Genomic DNA, 25,901 nt, shown 5'->3' on the forward strand with positions numbered 1-25,901 from the left:
AGGACAGGGCTTCTGTAAGAATGCTTTTGCCAGGACTGCTATGTTTAAAAAGTGTGTTATCTGAACTGTGGGTTATCTGTGTGGAAACGTGGTATGCTTTTAATGTTTTAATATTTCTCTCACTGTCCTACAAATACAGGTATTTTTCTAAGAACAGGTATATGAGGTTAAGCATCAGTCCCAGATTAATTGGTTTCACTGAGATTTTTATGTGCAGCCTCTGATTCTAGTTAGACTAAAGAATTTGGTGCAAGGGGACATCCAGAGCTACCTCTACTCGTGCTGACCAGTTCAACTATTTCTTCCATTTCCAGCACAACAGAATATTGTTATCTGTTAGAATCTATGTACATAACTAATGGCAATCACTCATTAATTAGTCTGTGTTCTGTAGCATTGATCAAGAATTAGTACACATTGCAGAGAAATGGCATGAAAAGCGTAGATTTTTTTCGTAGCTTATCATTGTTAAACACTGTGATGACATTTTAGGTCTGAAAAATTACTGTTTGATTCAGCTGTCCTTAAAATATGACACTTAATAGACTAGAGCTATTAATTTGTGGAAAGGTAGGGAATCAGCATATCCATTTATTGCTTGCTAGAGTTTATCTCTGCCTTCTTGATTTCCTCTCTCCTTATTCTGCTATTAGGACTTGCAAAACTATGAAACCTGTAGGTCATATTGAAATTTCAGTTGTATTACAAAATCGAGAGTAACTGCGTGTCAATTGGAATATTTTTTTCCAGATTGTTGAGTACAAAGAAAGGCTGATTATTTTTTAATTTTTTTTTTTTTTAATCTTTTTGCAGCAAGGGGAGAATTATTTATCATCTGGTTTGATCGAGCCTGCTATGATTTGCTATAACCAACTGCTCGTTGTTCCTATGTTTTTGGCATATGTAGATCTACCCATGTCTGAAAATGCGGATGATTGCCTCTGTTGTCTCAGCCCTGGCACTTCTTAGGAGTATGGCGTCAGTTAGGTTCATTTAGTTGAGAAACTGTGCCTTTTAAGACAGAAGAGCTTGTGTTTGATCTGAAGCCAAAGATTCTCTGTGGAAACTTGGGAGTGTTGAGTGTCGGCTCCTTTAATAAAATGCAGAGGATACAAGGCTTGACCTAGTATCCCTCCTTGCAGGCTCGTTAGATGTTATTGCAGAAACTGAAGCAAGAGAAAGACTGGCCCAAAGAGAGCGAATACAAGTTTCTTTTGCACAGCCTGAAAACGCATAGGCAAGGCGCAGTGGTCCTAGCATTTTGTATTTACTTCAAGTAACTCCTGCTGTCAAGTCGGTTGCCTCTGGGGAAGGAAGAACCTCACCGGTATTGATTACTGGTGCATCTTCTTCAAAACATCTTTCAGTGCCGTTAAGATCACTCCTCTTTTTCCTTTGAAGGATTTTGAGAGTGCTTCAGAGAATGGGGAGCTCGTGGGATGTGGCTAAGGAGAGTCACAACTACCAAGGTGCCTGGAGCTTTGAAAAGAAACGAAAGGATGTAGTTAAACTTCTATCTGTTGCATTTCATACATGACAGTCGAGAAGGAGCCTGGCTTCAAGGAGGTAGGTGGATTACAAGTGTTGGTGATTCATTCACAACATGCTTGCCACAAACCTAATACCAAAATTTTACAGTGGTAAGTAAAATAAATGCCTACTTTTTGATGCCTGAAAATTACCTAAGGCTGTTAGATAAAGCTGATCAGGTATTTTGATAGAATTAAGGAAATTAAACCACCTGAGTGTATGCGGTCCAAAGTTTCCATTAAACTTAGGACTAGACTTCTTGCCTGTATAATTAATTTAGAAATCCAATATCCTACCTTTATACAAGTCTAACTCAACAACAACAAAATTGATTTAATAACAGCTTTACCCCATGAGGACATAAAGATACGTACAATTCTTTTTAATTAAAATATCCCATAGAGTGCTAACAGCCCATTTTTAGATTTCACGACCAAAGAAAAGCTTTTGATTGATAAAACCAGCAGAGGCAGTTTGATGGGTAGGAAGATACTGAGGAAGTATTTATCTAAGGAAAGTGATTAGAAAAATGTTTTGTGCTAAAATGCATTTTGTGTCCCAAGTAAACTCAGAGTACAGCTGTCAGGGTGCTTTTAAGATAATTTAGATGTTGACATACAGCTGATGTCCAGAGGGCTCAGGTGGGAAGCGGGTCCCTGGAGAGGCAGATGGTCCTGCCCTCCACCCAGGGCAGAGCCTTTGCAGCGCTCTCTGAAGGAGGATCATAGTCTGCGAGTTTAGTCCACCACGGTCCCCTCTGCATACAGCTCTAGTCTTGGGCTTCTCTGATGGTGAAGGAGCACTGGAACAGGAATGCAGTTGATAGACAAAGACATGAAATTGCTACATCAGGAGTAAGAAAAATACTTCTTTTAAAATGACTAAGCAGTTTGGTCATCTTGCTATTCTCCCCTTAGTCAAAGGTGAGGGTGGGGAGCTTGGGCAGGGCACTCTGTGATTGACTCAAATGCACTCCAGCTGAGAGACCACCTGGATGGAATTACAGCTCCAGCAGCGTCTAAATACTCCAACAGCAGCATGAAGAAAAGGAAAGGGAATATATGTGAGGACAGAATATTTTTGTTTCGATATTGCAGAAGAGTTGCTTTAATAAAATGAGCAGACCCTTCCAAGGTCTTGACAAAGAGCAGAACAAGCCTGAAGAAATGCTTTGGAGTGTTCCACAGCAGGACCTGTCAACCTTTTCCCACAAATACAATAGCACGCAGGATCCATTCTTGAGAAGGTTTTCACCACCATTAGGAGAGAGGTAAGAAAGAAGAGTGTTGTGAGGAGACAAGCAAAGAGATATTTTATTCTAATATCTTGCTCTATTCAGAGCTTTTCTCTAAAATAAAGTGGTGTAGCGTGTACCACAAAAAATGGTAACCTTAGAGACAAATGTAGCCAATGTTTGATTCAATAAACTTTCAACTAAAGCAGGAGAGCCAGAGCATCCAGGAGAGCGAGAACATTCAGTTATTTTCACAAAAGAATGATGGTTTCTTATGGATTTTTAGTCCTGTATTGAAGTTTTATATCCTGCATTTCCCATAGTCATTATAAGGTAGGAATTGTTAAATACAATTCCACGTTTGAAATAAGCAGTTACAGTGAAATCTTTTGTTTTGCAAAACAGTGCAAATGGTACATTTAAAGCTTATTTACATTGTCAAGTTAACTGTTCTTCCTTTTGGCTTGCAGTAGGCACTACATTTGTTGGGCTGATGGGTTGACTTTCTTTTAGTTGGAATGGAAACGGTACTGAACTTGGACAGAAGGACTTCTCTGTTTTTGTAAGAATAGCTTGTGAAATACAGTGAATCTGAATACCAGTGAAATATCTGAAGGAGGTTTTATAGAACATCATATGAAAAATATACGTTACCCTGGGAAGCTGAGGACCACAGATGAAGGAACAAGTATGATCATTTGGCAGTGTAATCAGAACTAAGCAAGGCAAAAGAAAAGGCAGTGTGGAAAATTGATTTAGGCAGAACTTTCAGGTTTAAAAGGAGCGTTGTAAGAGAACGCATCAAATTTTGCAGCTTTGCTTTATCCTATGTTTTTGGGCTCAATAACTTGTTTCTGAGATGGGTCTGGAAGCAAGTTAGTGGTCAGATTTTTCCAACACAAGGACCCGAGTGGCTATCAATACATTTTCTTTACTAAAAAAAAAAAAAGTAAAAAATAGAAGCCCAGAGTGTAAGATAAGAGCTTAGCAATAACAAATTGGAAGAGAAGGAGGTGCAGCTAATTGCGGTGAGTGGCACAGTGCTTCTTGAAGAGGCCTCACCGCAGTGGGAAAACAGAGCAAGGTGCTATTTACCCTGAGTGTAGAAATTAAAATGTGGTTCTTAAACAGCATTAGGACGAGACTCTTCTCTTCTTAATATGAGGTAATGAGAATAGGATGAGAAGACTTAATTTCTTTGGTATGCTAATGAGTATTCAATAATTACAGCTGAGACCAAACTTGTGAGGCTGAGCGCCAAACATGTCTGGTGCTACGTACATGCACATCGTAACATCTGACAAAAAGACTGTGTCCGAGTCTTCTCTTAAGAGTTGACTTGCTTTCCTGTGCTGTTAGAGAAGAAGGAGTTAAAGAGCGCCCATGGTGGGAGAGCAGCAGCCCAAAGGCCTCCTTGGGAAAGGGGGGAGAGACAGGGAGCTGCGTAGTTGAAAGGAGCCTCCTCCTCTGCTTGCCCTCCTTGGGGAACAAGGAATCTTTCAAGGGAAGGGTTTGGGGCGATGTTTGAGGTTGGAGGAAGTTGGTTCTCAGATCTCCTCGTGTGCCCCTACGGGGCTGTTCTGGAGAGGGTGGGTGGTGAAGTCCTGATCTTCAAAGGGAGAAAGGAGAGAGTGGAGTTTCCTGAAGTGGGCCTGGGGATGTGCTCGTGACCCTGAAGTGTTTGGGAAGTAAGTGGTGGTGCTTGACTGTGGGAGAGGGCAACCCCTCCAGTCCTTCACTCCCCGTGTGCTCTGCAGGGAAGGAAACCTTGGTGGAAATCACAGAGCACCATCGCTTCTCTGCCCTGCGTTGTGACCCAGCCAGAGGCAGAGCGCTGTGAGGGAGCTAATTCTTACCTAACCGTGGATCAGTTATGGTTTTTTTTCCTCACTCTTAATACTGTTTTTTGTTTTCAATAATTATGTTTTTTCTCTGAGCCTTAAGACGCATCGCAGCTTTACATATGTCAAACTAGTTTTACACTTTAACTGGATCAGTGTGTGTGAAAGCAAGTAGTAGCAATTTAAAATGCAATAGGTGGGGTTGTGAAACTCTGCAAATATACCGCACAGGAATCTGTGTGGAGCAGAAGAATAGGCTGTCTGCTACCCAGTATAGGAACAAATAGGGCTGATTGGAAGGAGGAAGCTTAGAAATTTCCAACAAAGAAAATTTTGAATTTTCCTTTTATTCCAAACAGGGCAAAACTGAAGGGGAGAATAAATAGACAGACTCAGGAAACCTTCAAGTCTGATTTAAATAAGATTTTAAATATCAAAAAATGGAGTTAAAATGCTCCTGAAAGAAAAAGGGGCGGTTACGAGTTGTTTCCACCCCCCCAGCACTTGTTTTAAAACAGGACGAGCCCAGCAATCTGCTGTCAAGCTGGTCTGTGACGAATCCAACCTGCTATTCTTTGGCAGGGTATCAAAGGAATGCTTCGGCGAGGAGAGGAGCACAGTCCTTAAATGCCAGCTGTCATGGATGGACTAAGCCATAGTGAATTCTCGGTAAGGGACCTTTGTGCAGGGTATCTGAAAAGTTTAAAACCTCAAAAACCCTAGTTGGAGGGTGGTAAAAGAGAACTACAGCTGGACTGAGCCATCCCTGAACAGGCGGCTTCCCCCTTCTCCCTTTTAAAAACAAAACAAAGCTTTGATTGGGGTATTTGACAACTAAACCTCTGTTTGAACATAAGGACTTAAACTGCGAGTCAGGATTGCTCATGGAAGATATTTCCAGTCTGTCACTATTCCGCAGTTAACTGTTGATATTATTATGCCCACCAAAAGTGGGTAATGGGCAGAGGTGGCAGATACTTCCACTCTTGCTCTCTAAGGTGGATGCGTTTCAGCCTCAAGTGCCACTGGTTGTTACCCTGCGTGTTACTGGTTGTACCCACAACTGATAACACATGCAGTGCTGAAGATTTGCCAGTTCTTAGATTTTTTTCCCTCTGTATAACCATTATTTAAAAGCATTCTGGGTCTGGTGGTGTGAGAGGGGGTATGGCAGGGAAGGTCTGTGCCGTGGTCTTCTGTTGAGGTGAGCAGATCACTTAAATGCTGGCTGAAGCCCCTCCTTTCTCCTCCAGAAAAGCTGCTACCAGGCTCACAAGGATGTGCTGCAATAGGCAGTTCAATAATTTATATAAGCAGGTTTTGAAATACGGTGATGGCAAGGCAGAGAAATGTGCGGTGCATCTTTTACACGTGATCCTTATGGCAGCAGAACTGTCAGAGCTAAAGGCGTGTTTTGGAAAAACAGCTTCCACGCTTAAATGGCATGCGGTGCTTTGACTAGAAACGTTGCTGTGGATAACTCCCATAAGTATAGTGTATTTCAGGAATGTTTCAGGTTTATAAATGTTAACTCTTCTGTTATGGATTGGTTTCCTATCCCATTGAAAGTCTGTGTACGTACTATTAGAGCCGGACTCTCCATCTTCCCAAAGAAGCCTTACCGCTGCTGTGCTCAAAGTATTGTTTATGTGCGAGGAGGAAACACCTCGTATACAAAGACCAAAAACTGAATTGTTAGTGTCTCAGTAATACGTACCTCCTCCCGATCACACCGCTTATTCAGCACTGGGGACTTGTGGTATCTTCACCCAGGTATGACCAGAACTGGAGCAAATCTCGTCTGTAGGGACATTGTCCGGGGGAAGAGGGGTGTGATGGTGGTGGGGGCTGGGGCTGGGCTGGCTGGTGGTGCCAGGAGCAGGGAGCCGAGGGGAGGTCAGGCTCTTGCTTTGCCTGCCTCTGCCCCTTCCCTTCCTCGGGCTGCTGCCGTGCACCCTCCAGTGTCCCGGGTGCTGCAAATTAAGCGCCTTTCCCCATTCCCCACCCGCTCCAAACACCCTTTTTTTCTCTCCAGAGGCTGCTGTGCAGGGCCTGCCTCTTGTGCGGCGTTGATGGGTCTGCTCCCAGGGCAGAGCCTCTGCCGGGACTTTCAAAGGCTCAGCAAAGCGCCGGGCTGTGTAACACCCGGGATTTATGCCATGTGCGTGAGCTTGTGAGATGCCTGCGCTACATGTGGGATGAATCTGCTGTGCTCTCTACTTCTGTGGGCACAGACACTTGAGCTGTGCCTCTGGATTAGTCACTGTAAGTAATGCCTTCCTGCCTATATACCACTTATCTTCCCTGCCACAGCTCAGTGCATTTTTCCTTAATTGAATTTATAAACATTCTGGGGTGGTTTGCACACAAACACCAGGTGTTGCAGCGTCTCACTTTGGATTGGGCTGAGTGTGGTGCTTAGGAGCATGTTAATAATGAATGTAAATCTGCAGTAGCCCTGGGGGGTAACGATGTCCGGCGTGTTTGTGCAAAGGGTGGCAAATACTACTGCCGCATGTTCTAGTTATCCACTGTTGGACATGATACAAATCCCATAGCCTTTACTCATGTTTTTATTTTTAGTGCCTTCAGAGAATGCGAATTGCAAATTTATTAGTGAAGGATTGTAAAATTGCAAATCCCCCATGAGCCAGGCTGTTTGCCCTGCAAACAGCATTGCTGCATGCGTCCTGCATGAGGAGGTCTTTCCAGCTGAAGTGGTACGGAGTAAAGAGTCCTCAGATCCTGCTGGTAAGGACCTGTCTGTCAGCTGCTTGATGCTGGAGAGGATGAGCCTCTCCTTACGTGCTTTGCCTCTACCAAGGTGATGGATTAAGAGTATCTACCATGTCTAGCCCCTTCAGTCCATGAAAGATGGAAAACAAAAAGCAAACCCAACCTCTTCCGGTAACTCAATTTAGGATTATGCTTTTGGGGGGGGGGGGGGGGGGGGGGGGGAAGTAAAAATAATGTAAAAATAAATTGAGTGATAAGCTTTTTGACAAAACGATGTCTTTTATACTTTAATCCATCTGCAAAGCTGACTTCGACTTTGCAGCTCTGAGGAGAAGGACCTGGGGGTCCTGGTAGACAGCAAATTATCCATGAGCCAGCAGTGTGCCCTTGTCGCCAAGAAGGCCAATGGCATCCTGGGCTGCATAGGGAAGACTGTGGCCAGTAGGTCGAGGGAGGTCATTCTCCCCCTCTACTCTGCACTGGTGAGGCCACAACTGGAGTACTGTGTCCAGTTTTGGGCTCCCCAGTTCAAGAGGGACAGGGAACTACTGGAGCGAGTCCAGCGTAGGGCAACCAAGATGATTATGGGACTGGAGCACCTCCCTTATGAGGAAAGGCTGAAAGAGCTGGGACTCTTTAGCCTGGAGAAGAGAAGGTTGAGGGGGGACCTGATTAATGTTTACAAGTACCTAAAGGGTGGGTTTAAGGAGGACGGAGCCAGGCTCTTTTCAATGGTTCCCAGCGACAGGACAAGGGGCAATGGGCACAAGCTAGAACATAGGAAGTTCCGTTCAAATACACGGAAAAACTTCTTTACAGTGAGGGTGACAGAGCACTGGAACAGGCTGCCCAGGGAGGTTGTGGAGTCCCCTTCTCTGGAGATTTTCAAGACCCGCCTGGATGCAGCCCTGAGGGATGTGCTTTAGGCAATCCTGCTCTAGCAGGGGAGTTGGACTAGATGATCTCTAGAGGTCCCTTCCAACTCTGAAGATTCCGTGATTCGACTGTCAATTAGCATTTTTCAGCATATCAGCCTTGGTTCCTCTGTAACCCTCGTAGTGTGAGTACAGCACCCTGGGAAGGTAAGGGAGCATATCTCAGAAATACTGATATGCAAATTGTATTTTAAAATATGGCTAGCAATTTGAAAGATTTAAGAGCACTTTTCTAGAGTCCTAGCTGAAGCTTGTAATTTCTACAGATAAACATTGATGTTGTTGCCATAGAAGCCTTCAGTTCTTCATCCACTCCTGTTTTGGGTTTTGCTCAGTGGCAAACTGAGTTGTGGGGGAAATACATGAGTTTACGTTAACTGAGAGCCAGGGAACACTGTGTAACACGCACTTAAGGTGTGTCACCCCTCCACTACTGGTTCCAGCTTTCATTAGTTAAAAATCTGTCTTGAACCAACTGTTGAACCCAAGCAAGCTATATCACTAACTTGCACTTCATCCAGCTACTGCAGTAGCAGTCTGGAGCAATAAACATTTTCTTTGTAGAGGAAGAAAAACAACTTGATGCCTGCTGGGGTATCTTGGTATATTTCCGTATAAATGTATAAAAACATCCTGGTTACTAATTCAAGGTATCTGCTTATTCTGAATATTAGTTTGAGAGGGGATGTCCAGAAGGAGTGGAAACAGGTTTTCAGTTCTTTTTCCCTTCTTTATATCACTGGTACAGGCTGCTTATTATGGATGCTGCACTGCATTTGTGTTTTGTCCCAATTAACCTGCCACCTTCTCTAAATGAAGCTTGTACAAACGTTGCCGTGCATGACCACCAAATGTCACTGCAGCTCAGCACACTTGACAGAGAGTGGGCTGGTTTATGTTTTCTTTATTATAGCATTAAATTGATTATTTATACATTGATTATTAGAGCAAGGTCATCAATTTAATGCTGTAATGAACTTAGTATTGAGCATGGTTGAAGACATGTCAAAGTATAAAAATATGCATATGGCTGGACATTTCTGAATTGCAGGAAGGTGAACGAGACAGAGCAAAAACTGAAAGCGATTTGTGACATTTAATGACCATATTAACATCCCTAGTAGTAAATGAGAAGGTAATTATCTTGGAAAAAATGTCCCAACAAAAGTGGTTTAGGCAATTACAATAATGTCATGAAAGTAAAAGAATGCATCCACCTCGAGGGGGATCTTGGCTTGTCCGAGTAAATTGATTATTCAGATTATCAATGTCTCATTTAAGTATCTCTAGCTGTAATGTAACATATGAACTGGCACGTATGACTGTTTTAAGAGATGCTGAGAATTATAAACTCCACTGGGTGGTGCAGAAATGTATCTACAGGTGATACAGGTACCGCAGATGCAGAATAGATTAACATGGGTGAGGGAAAAAAAAAAGGGGGGAATGAGGTTTTATATGGTTGCTGCTCTGTGGGAAATCTGTGCTGGACCCAGATTACTACAGTATCTGAATCCAAACCTAAGGGGTTTATGTGTAGAGAGGAAGGTTATACTTGATGTAATAACGTATTTGTAAGAACTATCAGTTTGCAGTCTAAAAGGTTGGATGATCTTGTAGGAAAGTTGATTGACAAGAAGCCGGAGATATGGAGATCTAGTTCTGCTACGCTGTTGTAGTGTCTTTAGATAAAAATATGGAGAAGCTCCCATGTCGCAGTATCTGCTGTATCTTTATTTTCCAGATAGTTATGGGCATAATATGTCCCTGCGATGTAGAGGTACAGGACATAACAAGCTCAGGTACGAGGGGCAGGAGGATAAGACAACGGTAGTGAAACTGGAAAGATACACTTTCTTTTTTAAGTAATGTATCTCCTCTTGTGGAAAAGGGCAAAAATCTGGAAAGTGAAGCTTCTGAAGGGTGACTCTGACAACATTTGGAGCATGAGACACATTTGTGTTCAGTTCTGCGTGCCGCTGATCGCTCTTTGCAAAGGAAGGAGGAGGGATAAGACCTGCCCTGTACTTGCTTCCACGGGACCAAGCCCCAGAATACACCATTGTAGAATAGGTTTCTTTTAGGCTTCCAGCCATGATATTTTTCTGCCTGAAAAGGAGAAATTCTATGGCTGTACTGAGTACAGTACTGTGCTGATGCTAAAAATGGATTTGAGGACCAAAGGTAAGTGGTGCAACTTTTTGGGTGGGCGACAATGCCTTGACGATCAGAAAGAAGGATTCAAAATCCTGTGTTCATACGCAGAGGAAAAAACCAGACTTAATATAGAAATAAGCCAGCTGTGCCAGCTGTTTTCAGCTTCTATCGCCCAGCTTTTGAATGACAAGCTGTTGAAAGGCCGCAAGAAAAGCAGCGTTTCAACTGAAGTCAAAGGCAGTATTTAGTGCTGTAGGGATTAAAAAATGCAGCGTGGGTGCCCAAAACATCTCGTTTTCTTGATTTAAAGCTGGGGCCTGAGTCAGGGGACCTGAAGGCAGCAAAAACCTCAGCTAAGTAGGTGGGCAGCAAGTCTGCAAGCTAGAGAGCCTTCTCTTAATTTTTTTTATTATTTACCTACCCCCAAAAAAAGGCTCCCCAGGGAACCAGAGAGACTTGGTTCCTGTATCGCTTAAAACTTGCAGCTCAGAGGTTTATTTCTGTAGTAATGTTGATACCACGGGGCTCATTCAGAGCTTACATCCTGCCCTTCGCCCCCTGAAATTCATTGATTGGACTTGGCCAGGTCCTGTGACGGACTTCTCCATACCAAGATGAAAATGTTACCTCAGCCCATGGGAAACAGCCTCGTGGTCAGGACCCAAGATCCCACGGTTTCCTGTGCCCTTCACAAATGTCCTGTTTATCCAAACCACCCTGGTTCCGCTGCTCCTTGGATTCCTCCGTGAAAACGCGCGTCATACTCCTGTCTTGTCTTCTCCTTGTTCCTCACACGCGGTTTTGTTTTGCAGCTCTGGAACAAGATTACCTCTTGCTAAATAGCTGGAAAAATACTTACGAGTTGTTTATCCCACTCACCTCCCTGTCATTGCCCTTTCTCAGTTTTCTTTCTGTATTTTAATTATCCCGTTATTTGACATCCGTGTTTTTCCGTAACGTGCATCCTACTCCTTTTCAGACAAAAGCTGAACTGTTGTCTTTATGGGTGAAAGCATTTTCACAAAGTTTTTCAAGAGAACATGGCTAAAACAAACTTCTAACTCTCTCCAGGTGGATGCAATAACACTTTATTGCACATCTCAAAATGCCTACAACGTGAAACTAAAATTCTGCTGGAGATCATAAACGGTAAAACCCCTACTTTTATGACAAAGTACGATGCCAAAGAAAAATATCCAGAGAATTGGTCTGTTTTGTTCCTCCTCCTTCTCTGCACGCACACACGCTCCTTTTGTCCTTCAAAACCAGAGACGGCTCTGACATGAGCTCCTTAGCCTGTTACAATGCAAGAAATACATAGTACAAAGGCTTTTGATGGATAATTCAGGGAAGAGATAATCTGGCAACTTCATTTGTTTCTATAGCAATTAGCAAAAAAAAAAGGCAAAAAACATTAAGGCTAAATTTTTCTCAATATAATTTCACTGAAAACATTCAAGCAAAAGATTATCCTGCCTAACTGCTTGTCTTGACATCTTTGCAGTTGGATTTCTGCACGTTACTAATAGCTGGGTTTCCTTTCCAAGTCTCTCTTTCCTCATGACACTTAAATTTAGAGCAGCTAATGGAGGGAGTGTGGGAATTGTCCTCTCGCTCCAGCTCTGTTAACCCTGCTTAGCGCCGTGCTTGTGCTTTCTGCCGCGAAGGTCGGCCCTGCTGCACCCCACCGTCAGCTCGGCAGCGAGAGCTCTGTGGCGGTGTTTTTAGCGAGCGTAAATCCTGCTATGCCTGAGGTATGTGGCTTTAGAAGAAGTCTTGTAATGGTGTCAGTGGTTCTCAAAGGGCTGCATTGGAAGCCCTGTGATGTCATAGAATGTGTTGGGTTGGGAGGGACCTTTAAAGGTCCTCTAGTCCACCCCCCCTGCAGTAAGCAGGGACATCTTCAACTAGATCAGGTTGCTCAGAGCCTCATCAAGCCTGGCCTTGAATATCTCTAGGGATGGGGCCTCCACCACCTCTCTGGGCAACCTGTGCCAGTGGCTCACCTCCCCCCTTGTAAAGAAAGAATGTTGTAAAGAATGTCAGCAGGTGCCTTTCAGTTGCCTTCAGTGCGTTTGGTTCAGATCTGTCCCACTCCCTTGTCCTCATGTCCCTGCCCTAGTTTGGCACAGATCCTACCTGACAACACAGAAGGAACCACGTTGGTCTTAGTACAAAATATGGAGCAAATACTACAGAGTTCTTTTATTTCCTTTAAGAGGAGAAAATCACCTATTGTATTTACAAAGGTACTTCTCCCGCCATCTGAAAGTGCTGGAGGAGGCCAGAGGTTCAGGATTTTACTGGGCTGCACTCGAGTGAAGCCAGTGTGAGCTCTGACGGGGATTTGGGGCATTGATGGACACAGTTTTGTTCTCTCACTCCAGATACTTCATGTGAGACAATAACTTCTTACATAGTTTCTTCTCTCCTGGAGGTGGGGAGATCTCTATTGCTGTATGCTCTGCGTACGCTCTTTCTGCCAGAATGAAAATATAAAGCGTGGGAATCCAAGTCTTGCTTACTCATTTGTGAATAACCTCTCTAAAGAGAAATGATAAGGTTTAGTAGGGTTCGAGCCAATATTTGGGAGGTTTGTCTGACTTGTGTTAACAGTCTCCCTAATCCATTTCTGGCCATATCGAAGCACGGCTCTTGCAGCCTGAAAGACCAAGGTACTGTATCCAGTGAAACTGCCAGGATAACTCAGCTTGGAAAAACAGAGTATGCATCATAAATTTCCAAATGTATCACAGATCTACTATTGACATTTTATATTACAACGCAGTAAGAAGAGCACCTAACTACCAGGACTTCTCTTTGCCTATATGTGAAGCAGAGGAATAGGCACACAGTGCTGTGAAAAAGCACAAAAAAGGGATGATTTATTTACCTTAAATACTTAACTCTAACGTATTGGCATATTACCTACTTATGCTGTACCAACAGAGTTTTTGGGGGGGCAAGGGCAAAAGGATTAAGCGAAATAAACTGTCTGCATTATACGTATGGTCAAATAATTATTTGTATTGATTCTTAGAGCATTTATGTTCAGCAGTGCAGTGTGTTACCAATGTTGATTGCGATCTGGTTTATCAGAAGGTGGGAATAAAAAGCAGGAGAAACTCATCGCTACCTTGCAACTCCCAGCTGAGCATCTCCTCTTGGGTGCCTGGTGAGACGGGGCTGTGGGGTGGAAGTTAAACACGCCGACGTGGGTTTCTCCTGATTGATGGCCGTCCTCACCGATGACAAGGTTGAGTGCTGTGTGGAATAGCAAATGTTCAGCAGGAGATGAGAGGTATCATGGTAATTAAGCGGCCCAGAGAAAACTGGGAAAACCAGAAAAAAATATTCTTTTCCTTCAGTGGCTGCAGCATTTCATCCTGTGTCTGTTGTGGTTGTTGCCTGTTTCGTTCCTCTTTGTTTTAACATCTTCTTTTGAAATTTTACCGTAGGCTCACTGGAACAGAAAAATAACTGCTTAACTTTCTCCCTCTTGCTGCTGTCCACGTTTTCCCCCCTCCTGTTCACTAGTGAGGAGTCAGGTCCTTTATATTTCTTTGCCATCCTGGTGGGGTTGGTAGGACATAGCTAACTCACAGTGCTAGCTTCTGTTTAACTGCTTTGATTTTTCCATCTCCATCCTCCCTAAAACATTTTTTTTTTTTTTTTTTTTTGTAAGGGACTGTACTTGCCAGCTCTCACGGGTGGGAGGTGACCAGGAAGAATAATCAGGAGTGCAAATGCTTAAATGCTGTGGGAATACCTTCTCCTCTCATTACTCATGGATAGAAAATGACTTCTAGTTGGTATTTCTGATGCTGAGTCACTGCTTAAATGAATCCGTTTTGCAGGTGAACTGTGGCAGCGCCACTGCAGTGTAAATGGAGATTTTGGCTCCCTTTTGCTGTATCTAACCAGTGACTAGTTTTGTAACAGTCTCCATGGAACCAAAATATCCTCCCCCCTGGCAGCGTCAGGGGCAGTGGCACCTACCTGGGGTAGAAGCGCGTGCGGGATGCAGAGGTGAAGCATCCCTGGGCAGGATGTCTCCTTCTCTGTCGTGCACTGGAAGCGTGGCTGCCTTTCGCGTCAAGATCCCAACTTTAAAAATCGACATTGAGTCTGATCTTGAGTTGGTCTAGAAAAAGGAAGATTGTTGCTGATCTGGCAGAGAAATTGTCAGAGAGCGGATCTGTTTGGTCTTGGTTATCTGAAGTATTTTTATGTTCTGTGCAGGTGGAGGCTTTAGCTGGTGTTTCTAAGGATGCTTTTCCAGAACGAGTAGGAAAAAAGTTCTCTGGATTCATTGTGGATAAACTGGTGTTTCATCTCCAGACTTGAGAAAACCCCTTTCCTTGGTATTTATATGGACAATTCTGACCATATTAAGAGACTGAAACGCTGTCTCTTCAAAAGACGGATGGTCTCTGACACCAGTAATCAGTGGTATAAAAAATGAAGTATGGTTTTCAAGACCCGTTCATCCTTAGCCTTCTCTCAGTGACATCCCTGCTGTCTCTTTAGGAAACATCTCTTGATGAACACATTTTTTTCGCCTGCTGTTGACAGCTCTGTTTCCTGCCAAAAATTTATTTTCAGGAAACGTATAATATTTTGAGCTCTTTATCCTGATGAAAACTGAGACATGCTAATGCTCCCTCATTTGTATCTGATGGGCATTCGAAACTTGTAGCATCCTGCTGTATTCATTTACAGTCTCCGCCAGCAATCGATACCACGAGCCAAATTCCCTGGGCATTATGGCCACTTTGTACTGTGCTGCTACTATAATCTTGTCCTAAATCCTGCTTAACTTTGGTGGATCAACTGCGTTGATTTGCCAGAGCCACAGGGGCTCAAGGTAAGCCACCTCTCTACTCGTGACACGGGTCGATCAAGGAAAGCGAAATAACCAGAATACTTGTGGGGCTGCGTCAATTTTCAGCTGTGCTGGGAGCACCTGCGGGGCTCTGTGTCCTGCTGCTTTGCAGAGGTGTCCTCAGGGAGGCGGTGGAGGGAGGGCAGTGACAGGATTTGTTCTTTTAGTAGAGATCCTTGAAGACGCTCTAGTTTGCATGTTAATCTAGAATTGTCCTACTGTTTTAGTGGCTTAGGCTTGCTCTCGCAGGACCACAGGTACCTATGTGAGTGAGGTCTCTTGTACAACAGGGATGCGTAAACGCAGCTTGGTAAAAGGTGCAGTAAAAAGAATCTAAAACAGCAAGTCAATTGTTTGTTTTTGTTTTTTTTAATAAAAAAAGTGGCAGAGGCCCTTGGGGGCAAATTCACCCACTCTTATTTGAATAATCCATTTGTCAGATTTTGATATCTCATTCGTTCTACATCTACCACGCATAGTACGAGTTTATATGCAGTTTTTTTCTGTCTCACTGCTGAGGGCTCGACAGAAAGGAGAATAACAGACTCATTCCTATGAAAACTGGTAGCAGCCCTACGGATTCCCCTTTTTCAAAGTCTCGCTCAGTGTTTTGCGTGGATGTGAATTAGCTCCATAACCAGCAAAAGGAGGAAGTCACGTGCACAGTCCAGCTTCTTCTACACATGCTGTCCTCTGCTCTGAAACAGTCCCTCCTGGGCAGGGTGCAATTACTCCACTTCTACCTGCAGGTCTGATTACGGTACGAGTCTCGGGAAGATAGCCTGTTATTACCGGGTAAGTAAAAAGGCTAACCGTGCGTTATGCACAGTTATGCTGATTGATGAAGTGACACAAATCTTGTTACTCGCAGTCAATAGCACGGACGTGATGGCTCTGAGTTGGATTCTCTGCTTTCCACCATCTGCTGTAGGTATTTCAGGATGCAAAATCCCAAAAGCAGAAACTGCTTCGCCCAAAATGTCTACAACGGTTAGTGGTGTTGTGTTATAATTTACGGGAATCTAAATGAGCTTTCAGATGGAATATAAAGGAAATCTGATGTTCCCAAAAAGCAGAATTCTTTCCAATGCCATGTCATAATTGCTGCTCTAGGGCGGATTTGTGAATTTAGGCCACTAAACTCTAATGCGTACGTGTAACATACTGATTCTGTTAGCAGTTTGCCTAGTATAATTTTTCCATTGAGTTCCCTTGTTACCCAATTTGCAAATGCAAATCCCCGTTTGGGAAAGCAGTGGAGATAATGGAAAGAGCACGCTTGGAACGTGTGCGCCCGTTTCATTCCAGCGGCCAGGAGCAACGCAGTTGATTGTACCCTGAGGTTTTGCTTTGCTGAATCACCTTCAAGAGCACAGCGGCAGGTGTGACACTTCAGCAAGCAATTTAGATTCTCAAAGTTTAGTGTAGGACGAACCATTAATCTGGCCTTCTTTTTATTCTCATTCTTTATTTTACATCCACTTACCGAATAAGTGGACTTTAATCCAAATAACTTGGGGTTATTTTAAAGATAGGATTGTCTAGAGAATGTACTTCTGGAAGGGAACCGGTCTTGATTTGCAGGGATCAGGAGATGCTTTCTGTTCCAATTTCCCTAAGCAAAGAGGATAAATACCAGATAGGATTTGGTGAAGAGGTGACATTTTCAGAGATGTTAATGCTTCTTTCTTGGATCATGTAATCAGGGAAGCTGAAAGAGGAAAATCAGCTGGTGATTTAGTTGTGAGTAGTTCATTGAACCTTGCATATGATTTGACTGTAGAAAAGTCAAATCAGTATCAGTGAACATACTACTTTTCTATTCAACGTCCTCAGAGATGAAAATTACATGCACTAAGACCCCGATGTAGTAACTTTTGCCTTTTGTAGGGGGAACAACATAGAATGAAGGAAAAGCAATTAAAGGAGCAGCTTGCGGGGGCATGGAGTTTGTTTAAAGATGCTTTACTAGGTGTCTGGAGTAAATGTAAATACCTTGTTAAAAAAGAAGTTTGTTTAGAAGGGGAAAAAAAAGCTGTGCAGGTAAAACAACAGTGTAAAAGATGTCCAGGTAAAAGATGTCATTAGGAGTAATACAGACACCCTTTAAAACATGAAAATGGGAACGGGAAAAGTAGAAAAAACCCCTAAGCGTACTGGTAGCTGAAATGTATAACCGCAGCAGATGGATCGGAAAAGGTTTCGAGGCATGGCTTCCTGAAGGCCTAAGAGCTGATGACGGGAAGCTTCACAAACCCTGGCGAGGCAGAGATCCCGCAGGACGCCGCCAGTGTGGGGGTGGAGGTGGCGGAAGGGCTGTACGGGAGCATCGTGGGGCAGTGCGATGGATCCTTGCACGAGGCTTCCCGGCAGAGGTGGCACCCGCGCGGGGCTGAGACCTCAGGAGAAATGTTTCCAAAGCAAATCAATAAAATTTACAGTTACAAATCGCCGGGCCCAGATGCTTTTGCCCTAAAGCTCTCTGAGGAACTTAAGTGTAAAACTGATGAACTATTACTAGCGGAATGTAATGTTTAAATAGATCTTAGTAGCAGAGGGGAAAGTGGCAAAATGTGCCAATCTTTAAAAGCCCGTGAGGAGTGGTGGCTGCATTGCAGTGACCCGATTTCTGCATCCGACACAGAAACATGAGCTAATGGGAAGACTCGTGGATACGGGTGGTACGGTGGGGAAGAGGTGCCATGAATTTTGCAGAAAACCCTACTGCAGTAAGAGCCAACCTATGTCCACAGGACCGTTCCATCCAGTCCTAGCATCACGTGCATGGATTTTTAGCAAGGCCCTTCATCAAATTTTCTTACTGACCTGAAGTTTTATGTCACAGAAGAGCAATGAAACTAGTTAAAAGGTGGGAAACAAAGGTGGTGATGAATTATCAGGTTTTCGTTATCCCACAAAAAAATCTGTTGGGATCTGTTGTGCTCAAGGTATTCTTAAAGGATCAGAAAAAGAGGCAAAAAACAAAGCCAAGAAAACAACTAGGCTGATGATACAAAGTTGTTTTGTTCTGGCAAATCCAAAGCTGGCTGCCAACACGTACAGAAAGATCCTGCAATCCTGGATGACTAGGCAATAAAATTGCAGATGAAATTCAGTGGCAGTAATGCAAATTAATGCATAGAAGGGGGGAAACTGTTCTATTTTTGTGCGTGGTAGGCTCTAACTGCACTATTACTGTGCAAGGGAGAGATCATGAAGCCGTTCTGGATTGTTTTCTGGATGCTGCATGGAGTTCAACAGCAAGAAGGGCAAGTAAAGCACTGGGGGTTATAGAGGAGGCAAAAGGCATAAGGAGGAAAACGTTCTTATGCAGATGTAGGTTTTTAGAAAGCCATCCAGGAATCTTGAATGCTCTGTGTATTGTTATCCTCCCTCAGAAAAGATGTGATAGAACTAGAAACACTGGTAGTCAGAAATTTTGAATACTTTATAAAGATGATGCACGAAGGAAGTAAATACATATGTTTTCAATAACTACATCTTGAGACCTTAGTCAATAAAGATTTGTTAGAAATATTTCCCAGAAAGTATATGTATCAGAATTGGCCAACACTGTGAGTACATAATAGTCAATTGTTATGACTGTTACTAAAACAAGTGGAAATTTGGTCTAACAAGGTTGATTATTGTCCCAGACAGAGTTCGTGCATTTTTTAGCCAAAATTAATTTATCGGTTTGTGCCAGTTCTTCCAAAATTTTATACCAAGCAGGCATGAAGGGTCTGCTGTGAGAGAGGCGATACGTGATGGATCGATGGAGAGCGCTGGCATAGCTGGCATTACACGAAGAGTTAACAATTTGTTAAGGAAGAAAGGAAGTAGTTGGTTTGAGAGATGTTGTACCCTACAGATTGTGGCATTTTCGCGTTACTTTCTAATGGCCCAGCACTGTTTTCCTTGCTGTTTGTTTCCACAAATGCTGTCTTTGAACTCCTGCTACGTCAGGCACATGCCAAGTGATTCAACGATACTGCTCCCTGGAGTGTCACTGTTGGAGGGTCTAATCCCCTGTGTAACAGCACAGTAAATGTCAAACTACTTCACTGACATCCGAGGACGCTCCCAGTGCTGTATATTCTCATGGAATTTCCAGACCTTTCAGCACTTTACTGTGCAAAAGTCCGATTTACATCAAAACAAAACAGGAATACAAAGCAAACCGCAGAGTTAGTCATTTTGCTATACAATGGCAGATAAACTAAAATTAATTAAAGTTAACTTTAATTAAAGTTTTTTGGAGGCCAATAAAAATTGAGGTTATGAAACATTGTTTAATACCAGGATTTGTTTGATTTTATTGATTTGCATGGTATAATTTATAAGAAGTCCCCAGTTCTGGCATGGAATCAGGTGACAAATCGCAGCTAGATGAGGCAAATTGGAAATTAATATAACATTAAATAATTGGAAATGTTTTCCATTCCATAAAACTAGAATGGAGAAATGCTAAAGTGTGCTCTAAACTGCCTCTTTCACCATGCTGTTACACAGTGTTAATACGTTATTAGAGTAAAGTGGTAATTTTTTCAAGTACTTTACTGAATAGCACCTATCTGTTATGGAACAATGAATGAAATAAGGGAAATGAGATACAGAAGCAACGACTTTCCAAATGAACAAAAAAAGGTCATTTTATATTGCAAGTAAAAGTAAAACAGACATGGTATATGGCATTTGGACAAAATATACACACCCAGACATGTGAATTCTCATTAATCCGCCAGGGCTCTGGAACTGAAGCCCTGATGACACAGAAGCAAGAAAGAATTGCTATTCAGCATCCTCTAAGGGAGCCTGGGCTGCTTAAAACTCCTGATGGAAACATCTCAAAACAGGAGACCTTATAGCCAGGGATCTCGGGTACAGCGCTTAGAACCTCAGCAGCTCAGCAAATCCTCATGACAAAACCGTAATTTCTGTTCTGCAGTTTAGAATCAGAGTTATCTTAAATACCTTAAAAGGACTTATTTACCTCTTAAAGTAACGAGGTACCCAAAGTCTTCTAGAGACCACAGGTATTTCCGTGGTTCCAGTTGTTGCTTATCTCTCGTGTGGGAATTTGATTGTCTGTTTGTCTAGCGGTATCTCTCTGAGGCACGACTTGCCGAGAGATGGGGTTGACTTGGAAGTGCAACGTGGGTGAGAATTCAGTTTCTCATTCAGAAAACAGTTGTTTAGGTGAGTGGATGTGTCTGTCCAGTTGAAAGTGTATATAATTTAAAAAGATTTTTGGTAGAAAGCACTATATGATATAATTTATTTCTTATTGCTGCCGAAAAGAGGGAGAGGCGCCCAGTTTGCCCTATGCATGAATCCTAAGAAAGTAAGTTGGAAAATTACCGAAGATGAAAGACAAAAATAAAGCTTATGAGCTTTACTTTTATATAGGCTTAAAAGCAACTACCTGTTGAAAACTTTTGCTCTCGAAACCAGATTTATTTTTTTTTCCTGCACCCTGTTTCTTCAGAGATAAAGCATAACAGCATGTCTTTGGCTTGGGTCATTTCTTGAAGACTAAAGGGATCAGGAAAAAGTTATTTAAAAGGCTTTTTCAAAGGGATCAGCTTTGGCCCAGGTAAAGGCGGTTCCACAAAAGAAACATTCCTAAAGTCACTCCAAATGAAACAATGAAGAAAGAAGTTGCTCAGGAATATATATATATCATTATTCACGGGTGCTTTAGACCGAAGCAGAATTGTGGGTAGTGTACAGCAGAAATGGCTTGCGGCAGCAGAAGACCGTGGGGCTAATTCTGGTTCTGGTGAAGTGCTCTTAGTCTCCTCTGGGAGCACTTTGGTCAACTCTGCAGTGTGTTTACAGCTCCCATTGGGAGACAAACCGTACATACGATGCTCTCTGAAGCAGCAACAGGCCTAAACTAACATCTCAGCTGTCAAACTGGTTTGTTGGGGCCTTTCAGTACCTAAAGGGGGCCTACAGGAAGGATGGGGAGGGACTCTTGATCAGGGAGTGTAGTAATAGGACGAGGGGTAACGGTTTTAAAATGAAAGGGGAGATTTAGGTTAGATATTAGAAAGAAATTCTTTACTCGGTGCAACCTATTCCAGTGTCTCACTACCCTCCAAGAAGCTGTGGCTGCCCCATCCCTGGAGGTGTTCAAGGCCAGGCTGGATGGGGCTTTGAGCAGCCTGGTCTAGTGGGAGGTGTCCCTGCCCAGGGCAGGGGGTTGGAACTAGATGATCTTTAAGGTGCCCTCCAACCCAAACCGTTTTATGATTTTAAGACATAGGAAATGCGCTTACATTTACAGTATACATAGCCTGTTGTCCTCTGCCTGAACTTCACAACAAAGAACCAGCCTCCTTAAAACCCCCCCATGGTTGCTTAATTAAAGAAGATGACAAGCCAAGGCCCTAGAGAAAACGCATCTTGGATGTGTGTTCTCCTTCTGGTTTGTACTGAAGGACAAGGCAGGACTGAAACCTGCATTAGAGTACAGAAACAGTCCTTTAGGTGAGTGGGTAACTTAAAGTGCCTGCACAAAAAGGACAAGATGCTGTGAAATTACTGCCTTTAGATACATATTTACAAATGTCAAGAAAGAGAAAAATGCATTTCGTGAGAGGCACTTGAAGGAAAATTAAGTGGCCTGTAAAACAGAACCATGCCAGGTAGTGTTATTGCTACTGGATACATTAGAGTAAATTAAGGATTTTCTTTAATGGATCAAAAATGAAAAATAAACCTTGGACTAAGACATTTTAAAAAAATCATTACAAAGTCTCATGTAACGATGGGAGAACAGGTCTAGTTTCTTCATCTGTGCCATGAGAGAATTCTAAGGCTTCTTGCAGAAATTCAAGGCATGATTACAAAATTCTTGACTTTTGTCCTCTTCAGGAAAGGGCCTGGCTGTAAAAGCAGTGAAAATCACCATGTTTTGTTGTTGGTTTTCTATTTAATGACAGTTTGGTGGCTGAGATTAGGCTGTCTGAAGATACCACCCCAGCTCAAGATCTGTACAAATCATTGAAAATTGCTTTTTTTTTTTTTTTTTTTTTTTTCCCAAGAGATAGAATAGAAGTCCTTGACTATTTAAAATTTTAGGATGATTCTTATAGTGCAGGGTGGCAATCTGGAGTGAAATATTTGTGTTTCAAAATCCCCTCCCTCCTTAAAAGGCAGCTAAGGGAGCTCCGTCAGCCTGCTTGCTCTGTGCTCAACTAAGGAACATTCAGCTAAATTAAACATTGCATTTTTTTAAGCGTAACTCAGGAATGCAGGCAAGGGATAAATCCGAAACTGCCTAACAAAACTAGAAAGCGAGAGCATTAGAGGCAGTCAAAACTCAAAAAGACGACGTGGATACAATAAATTGTTCAAACCTCTGGTTTTCTGTATAGGACTATCCTCAGAGATCTGTATCTCGACCTGCATCTAACAGGAGTAAGGAAAACAAACCCCAGTAAATAAGATTTTTATTTTTTAAGGGTTTTAGATACCCTTAAGAATCTTTGTAAGGATAAAGTTTGCGTGAGGAAAACCAAATTGTGTCCTCAGCAGTATGTCTGTGGCCCCCACTGCATCCAGGTCTTGCACTTTTTTTCAGATGCAGGGAGACTTGTAGTGCAGAAACTACAAACACTTGTGAATTAGGAATATTTTCTTTATTCTCATGCTCATTTAAAATATTCTCTCAAGCGGTTAATAATGTTTATTTGGTTTTGGTTTGATTATTAAAGTTTATAATGTTTGAATGCTTTAGAGAATGGGTAAAGCTGTTTCCTCAGTGCAGTGAAGAGTGGAAACGTAATAGCATAAATTAAATGAGATGTGGAAAGTTTATCTTTTGTTTTGTGAATCTGTTCATTTGCAATGGCTGAATTGGTTCATTTTGCATTTTGATAGAACGTCTTGTTCAATCTTGGAAACCACGCACAGTACGTTGTTTTTTTTTCTTTATTAAAGATGCCTTGTGCAGTACACACTGTTAGAGTGGAAGATGGGATTGTCAAAGGGAAAGGTCCAGGGACAGATTCTGATTTGACTTTGGTTTATATATTTATATACATCTGTCTGTGGAATTGTGGAATTACTCTGTTTTTTTACTGTAATTCATAGAGTCAGACTGCAGTGAATCTATTTGCTTATTCCATCGAGCTTGTGAGCACTTTACCTCGCTGAATGATTCTTACATATGTAAGTCCTGCAGGTCACCAACTGGCCCATCGTGCCTGGCTCTTCTACTTGTATTTTGCATCAGATTGGACTCTTGTGACTATATTCCTACCCAGGATCCTCTACAAATATACTTCTTCACATTTCCCTTAAGTTTGATCAGTCAGTCATTACCAAGGTATACGATATTTCTATTTCTGGACGTTTAAAGGGTCTCGGAGAACTGTGATGTGTGAAACATTCTTAGAAAAAACCAAAATGACTTTATCAAATAAATGATGCTTGACCTAGTTGTGTTGTTATCCTAGTTTTTTTTTTTAATATCTCTATCTATCTATCTGTTTATATCTCCTATATATAAATTTAGTATATGTACATATCTGTCTCCTAGTTATTTGGCCTAGTTGGTGGTGTTATACGTGCTCAATGTGGACAGTTGTAGTTGAGGATGTAGAAAAGAAAGTTTTTTATTTTTATAGGTTTTTTTATATATATTTTTATAGTTTAAAATTTTATAGTTTAAAAATAGAAAACTATTTTTATAGTTTTCCTGATGTCCTTTGCCTTCATTTTTTTGGTTTATTTGTCCTTTGAAGCTGGGAACTGTGTCATTGCTGCTGACTTGCTGACACAAAATTTATTGACAGCCTACCTAAAGGAAAAGGTGATGGATAACAAGAATAGGAGGAGGAGTAAGTTTGATGGATGGCTTGGATCTCAAAAGTCTGTGATCAGTCCAACAATCCTCTTTGTCCATTATTTGCATTATTCACAAATCACGTCAGCCCTTTCCTTTTATCATAACTAATAAATCAGATGCATTTGGATAAATGCATCCGGGTAGTGTGCCCCCAGCCTGCTGGAAGGTGGGATGGGGTCAGCAGGGCTAGGGCTATGTTGGAAAGAAAAAGGTGTCCTTTTCAGGTTTTGGCCACCGGCCTCATTTATCCCATTATATGTTTTATAGTTCTCATAAGCATTTTACACAAGCATTTCTAGGTTGCTGCTGATGGAGGTATGTGCCAGTTCTTACTTGGACAAATTTAATAGTTGGCCTAGATCGGGACTGCTGAATGAAATCTCTTTGTTCCCCCCATGTTCCATGACTTGCTTTGATCGGTTAATCCTAGAAGTACAGGAACACTCATGAAACTTATTTAATTTTTTTGTGTGGAATCTAATTCTAATTTGCCAGCTTAAATATCTAAAGCAACCACTCAATAATTTAAGGAAAGCAGCACGAGAAATGGGAACAAACCCTCTGATTTCTGTCTTTCTGAGGGATCTCCCCTCGCCGGGATGTACGGCCTCTTGCTCCTTCTTCGCCTTTCTTTCCCCTGACCCTTAAATGACTTTTTGTCTGTTGGTATAACTTTACGGCAATAACTGGAATTTGTTCATACGGCTGGCCCCTGCGGCTGGCCACGCGGGGCACCGGGAGGGAGCCAAGGGATGCAGAGGAGCATCTCTGGCTGCCCAGGGGGCTTCTAAATCGGCTGATGAGGCTCAGGGGGCGAGACTGAGGCCTGGGCTGCCGGCTGGGTTGGTTCAGCAGTAGGTTTTACGGGGTAGTTTTTCAGCTTCTCGTAGACCCACAAGTGCTGAAAAATTTCTTATCTCAGTATTCATGCAAATCTGCTGGTTTATTTGCTGTACTGAGGTTCACAGAAACCTCAGGAATTGGCACATTTTAATGCAGCTGGCAGATTTGTAATTTGTCAATACAATGTGGATGTGGTATACGATGCTATCTTGCTTTGCACAACACCAGCACATCCTTTATTTCTTTTTTTTTTTTTTTTTTTTTTTAGATTGGTAACAGATTTCCAAAATCATCTTTATCTTTAATTTATCCTAACAGATCTTACAGAGTTATGTTGTTTAAGCTTGGTATGCAGTGGGATAATTATTTTTGAAATATTCCTAAATCATATTAGCTCACAGAGCAGAGAAAAGAGGAAAAGATTCTCCCACGAGCAAGAAAAAAAAAGTCATAGAATCTCTCCTTTCTTCTTGGTGCCTGCTGCAAGTTTTATAGCGATGCATATTTTGTAACATCCTCTATAAATTAGCTGTTGGTGACTGCCAGCTGTTAGGACTGTGCGAGTGAATAAGATATAGGAATAAGTGATCCAGAGGAATATGAAGTCCCTGTTTCTTAGGAACATTCCAGTGTAGATCACAGTTTTTTAACAGGTTTTCTCTTCCCTCCCTGGGCGGTTAATGAAATTAAAAGAAAATGCAGGTATAGTGAACAGCTGTCAACAGTGCAATAAGTTCTCGATCACGGACCAGAGGAATGTGCGAAGGTACCAGGTGAAGGGACTTGGCCAAGCACAGAAGTGGAAGATCTTGTTTGTAAGAGGCACACTGGTGGCCTGTGGGGCACCACAGGCTGTAGCAGAGGTGCTGGAAACACTTCA

This window comes from Rissa tridactyla, chromosome 7 (assembly GCF_028500815.1).
Source record: "Rissa tridactyla isolate bRisTri1 chromosome 7, bRisTri1.patW.cur.20221130, whole genome shotgun sequence".
NCBI classification, from domain to species: Eukaryota; Metazoa; Chordata; class Aves; order Charadriiformes; family Laridae; genus Rissa; species Rissa tridactyla.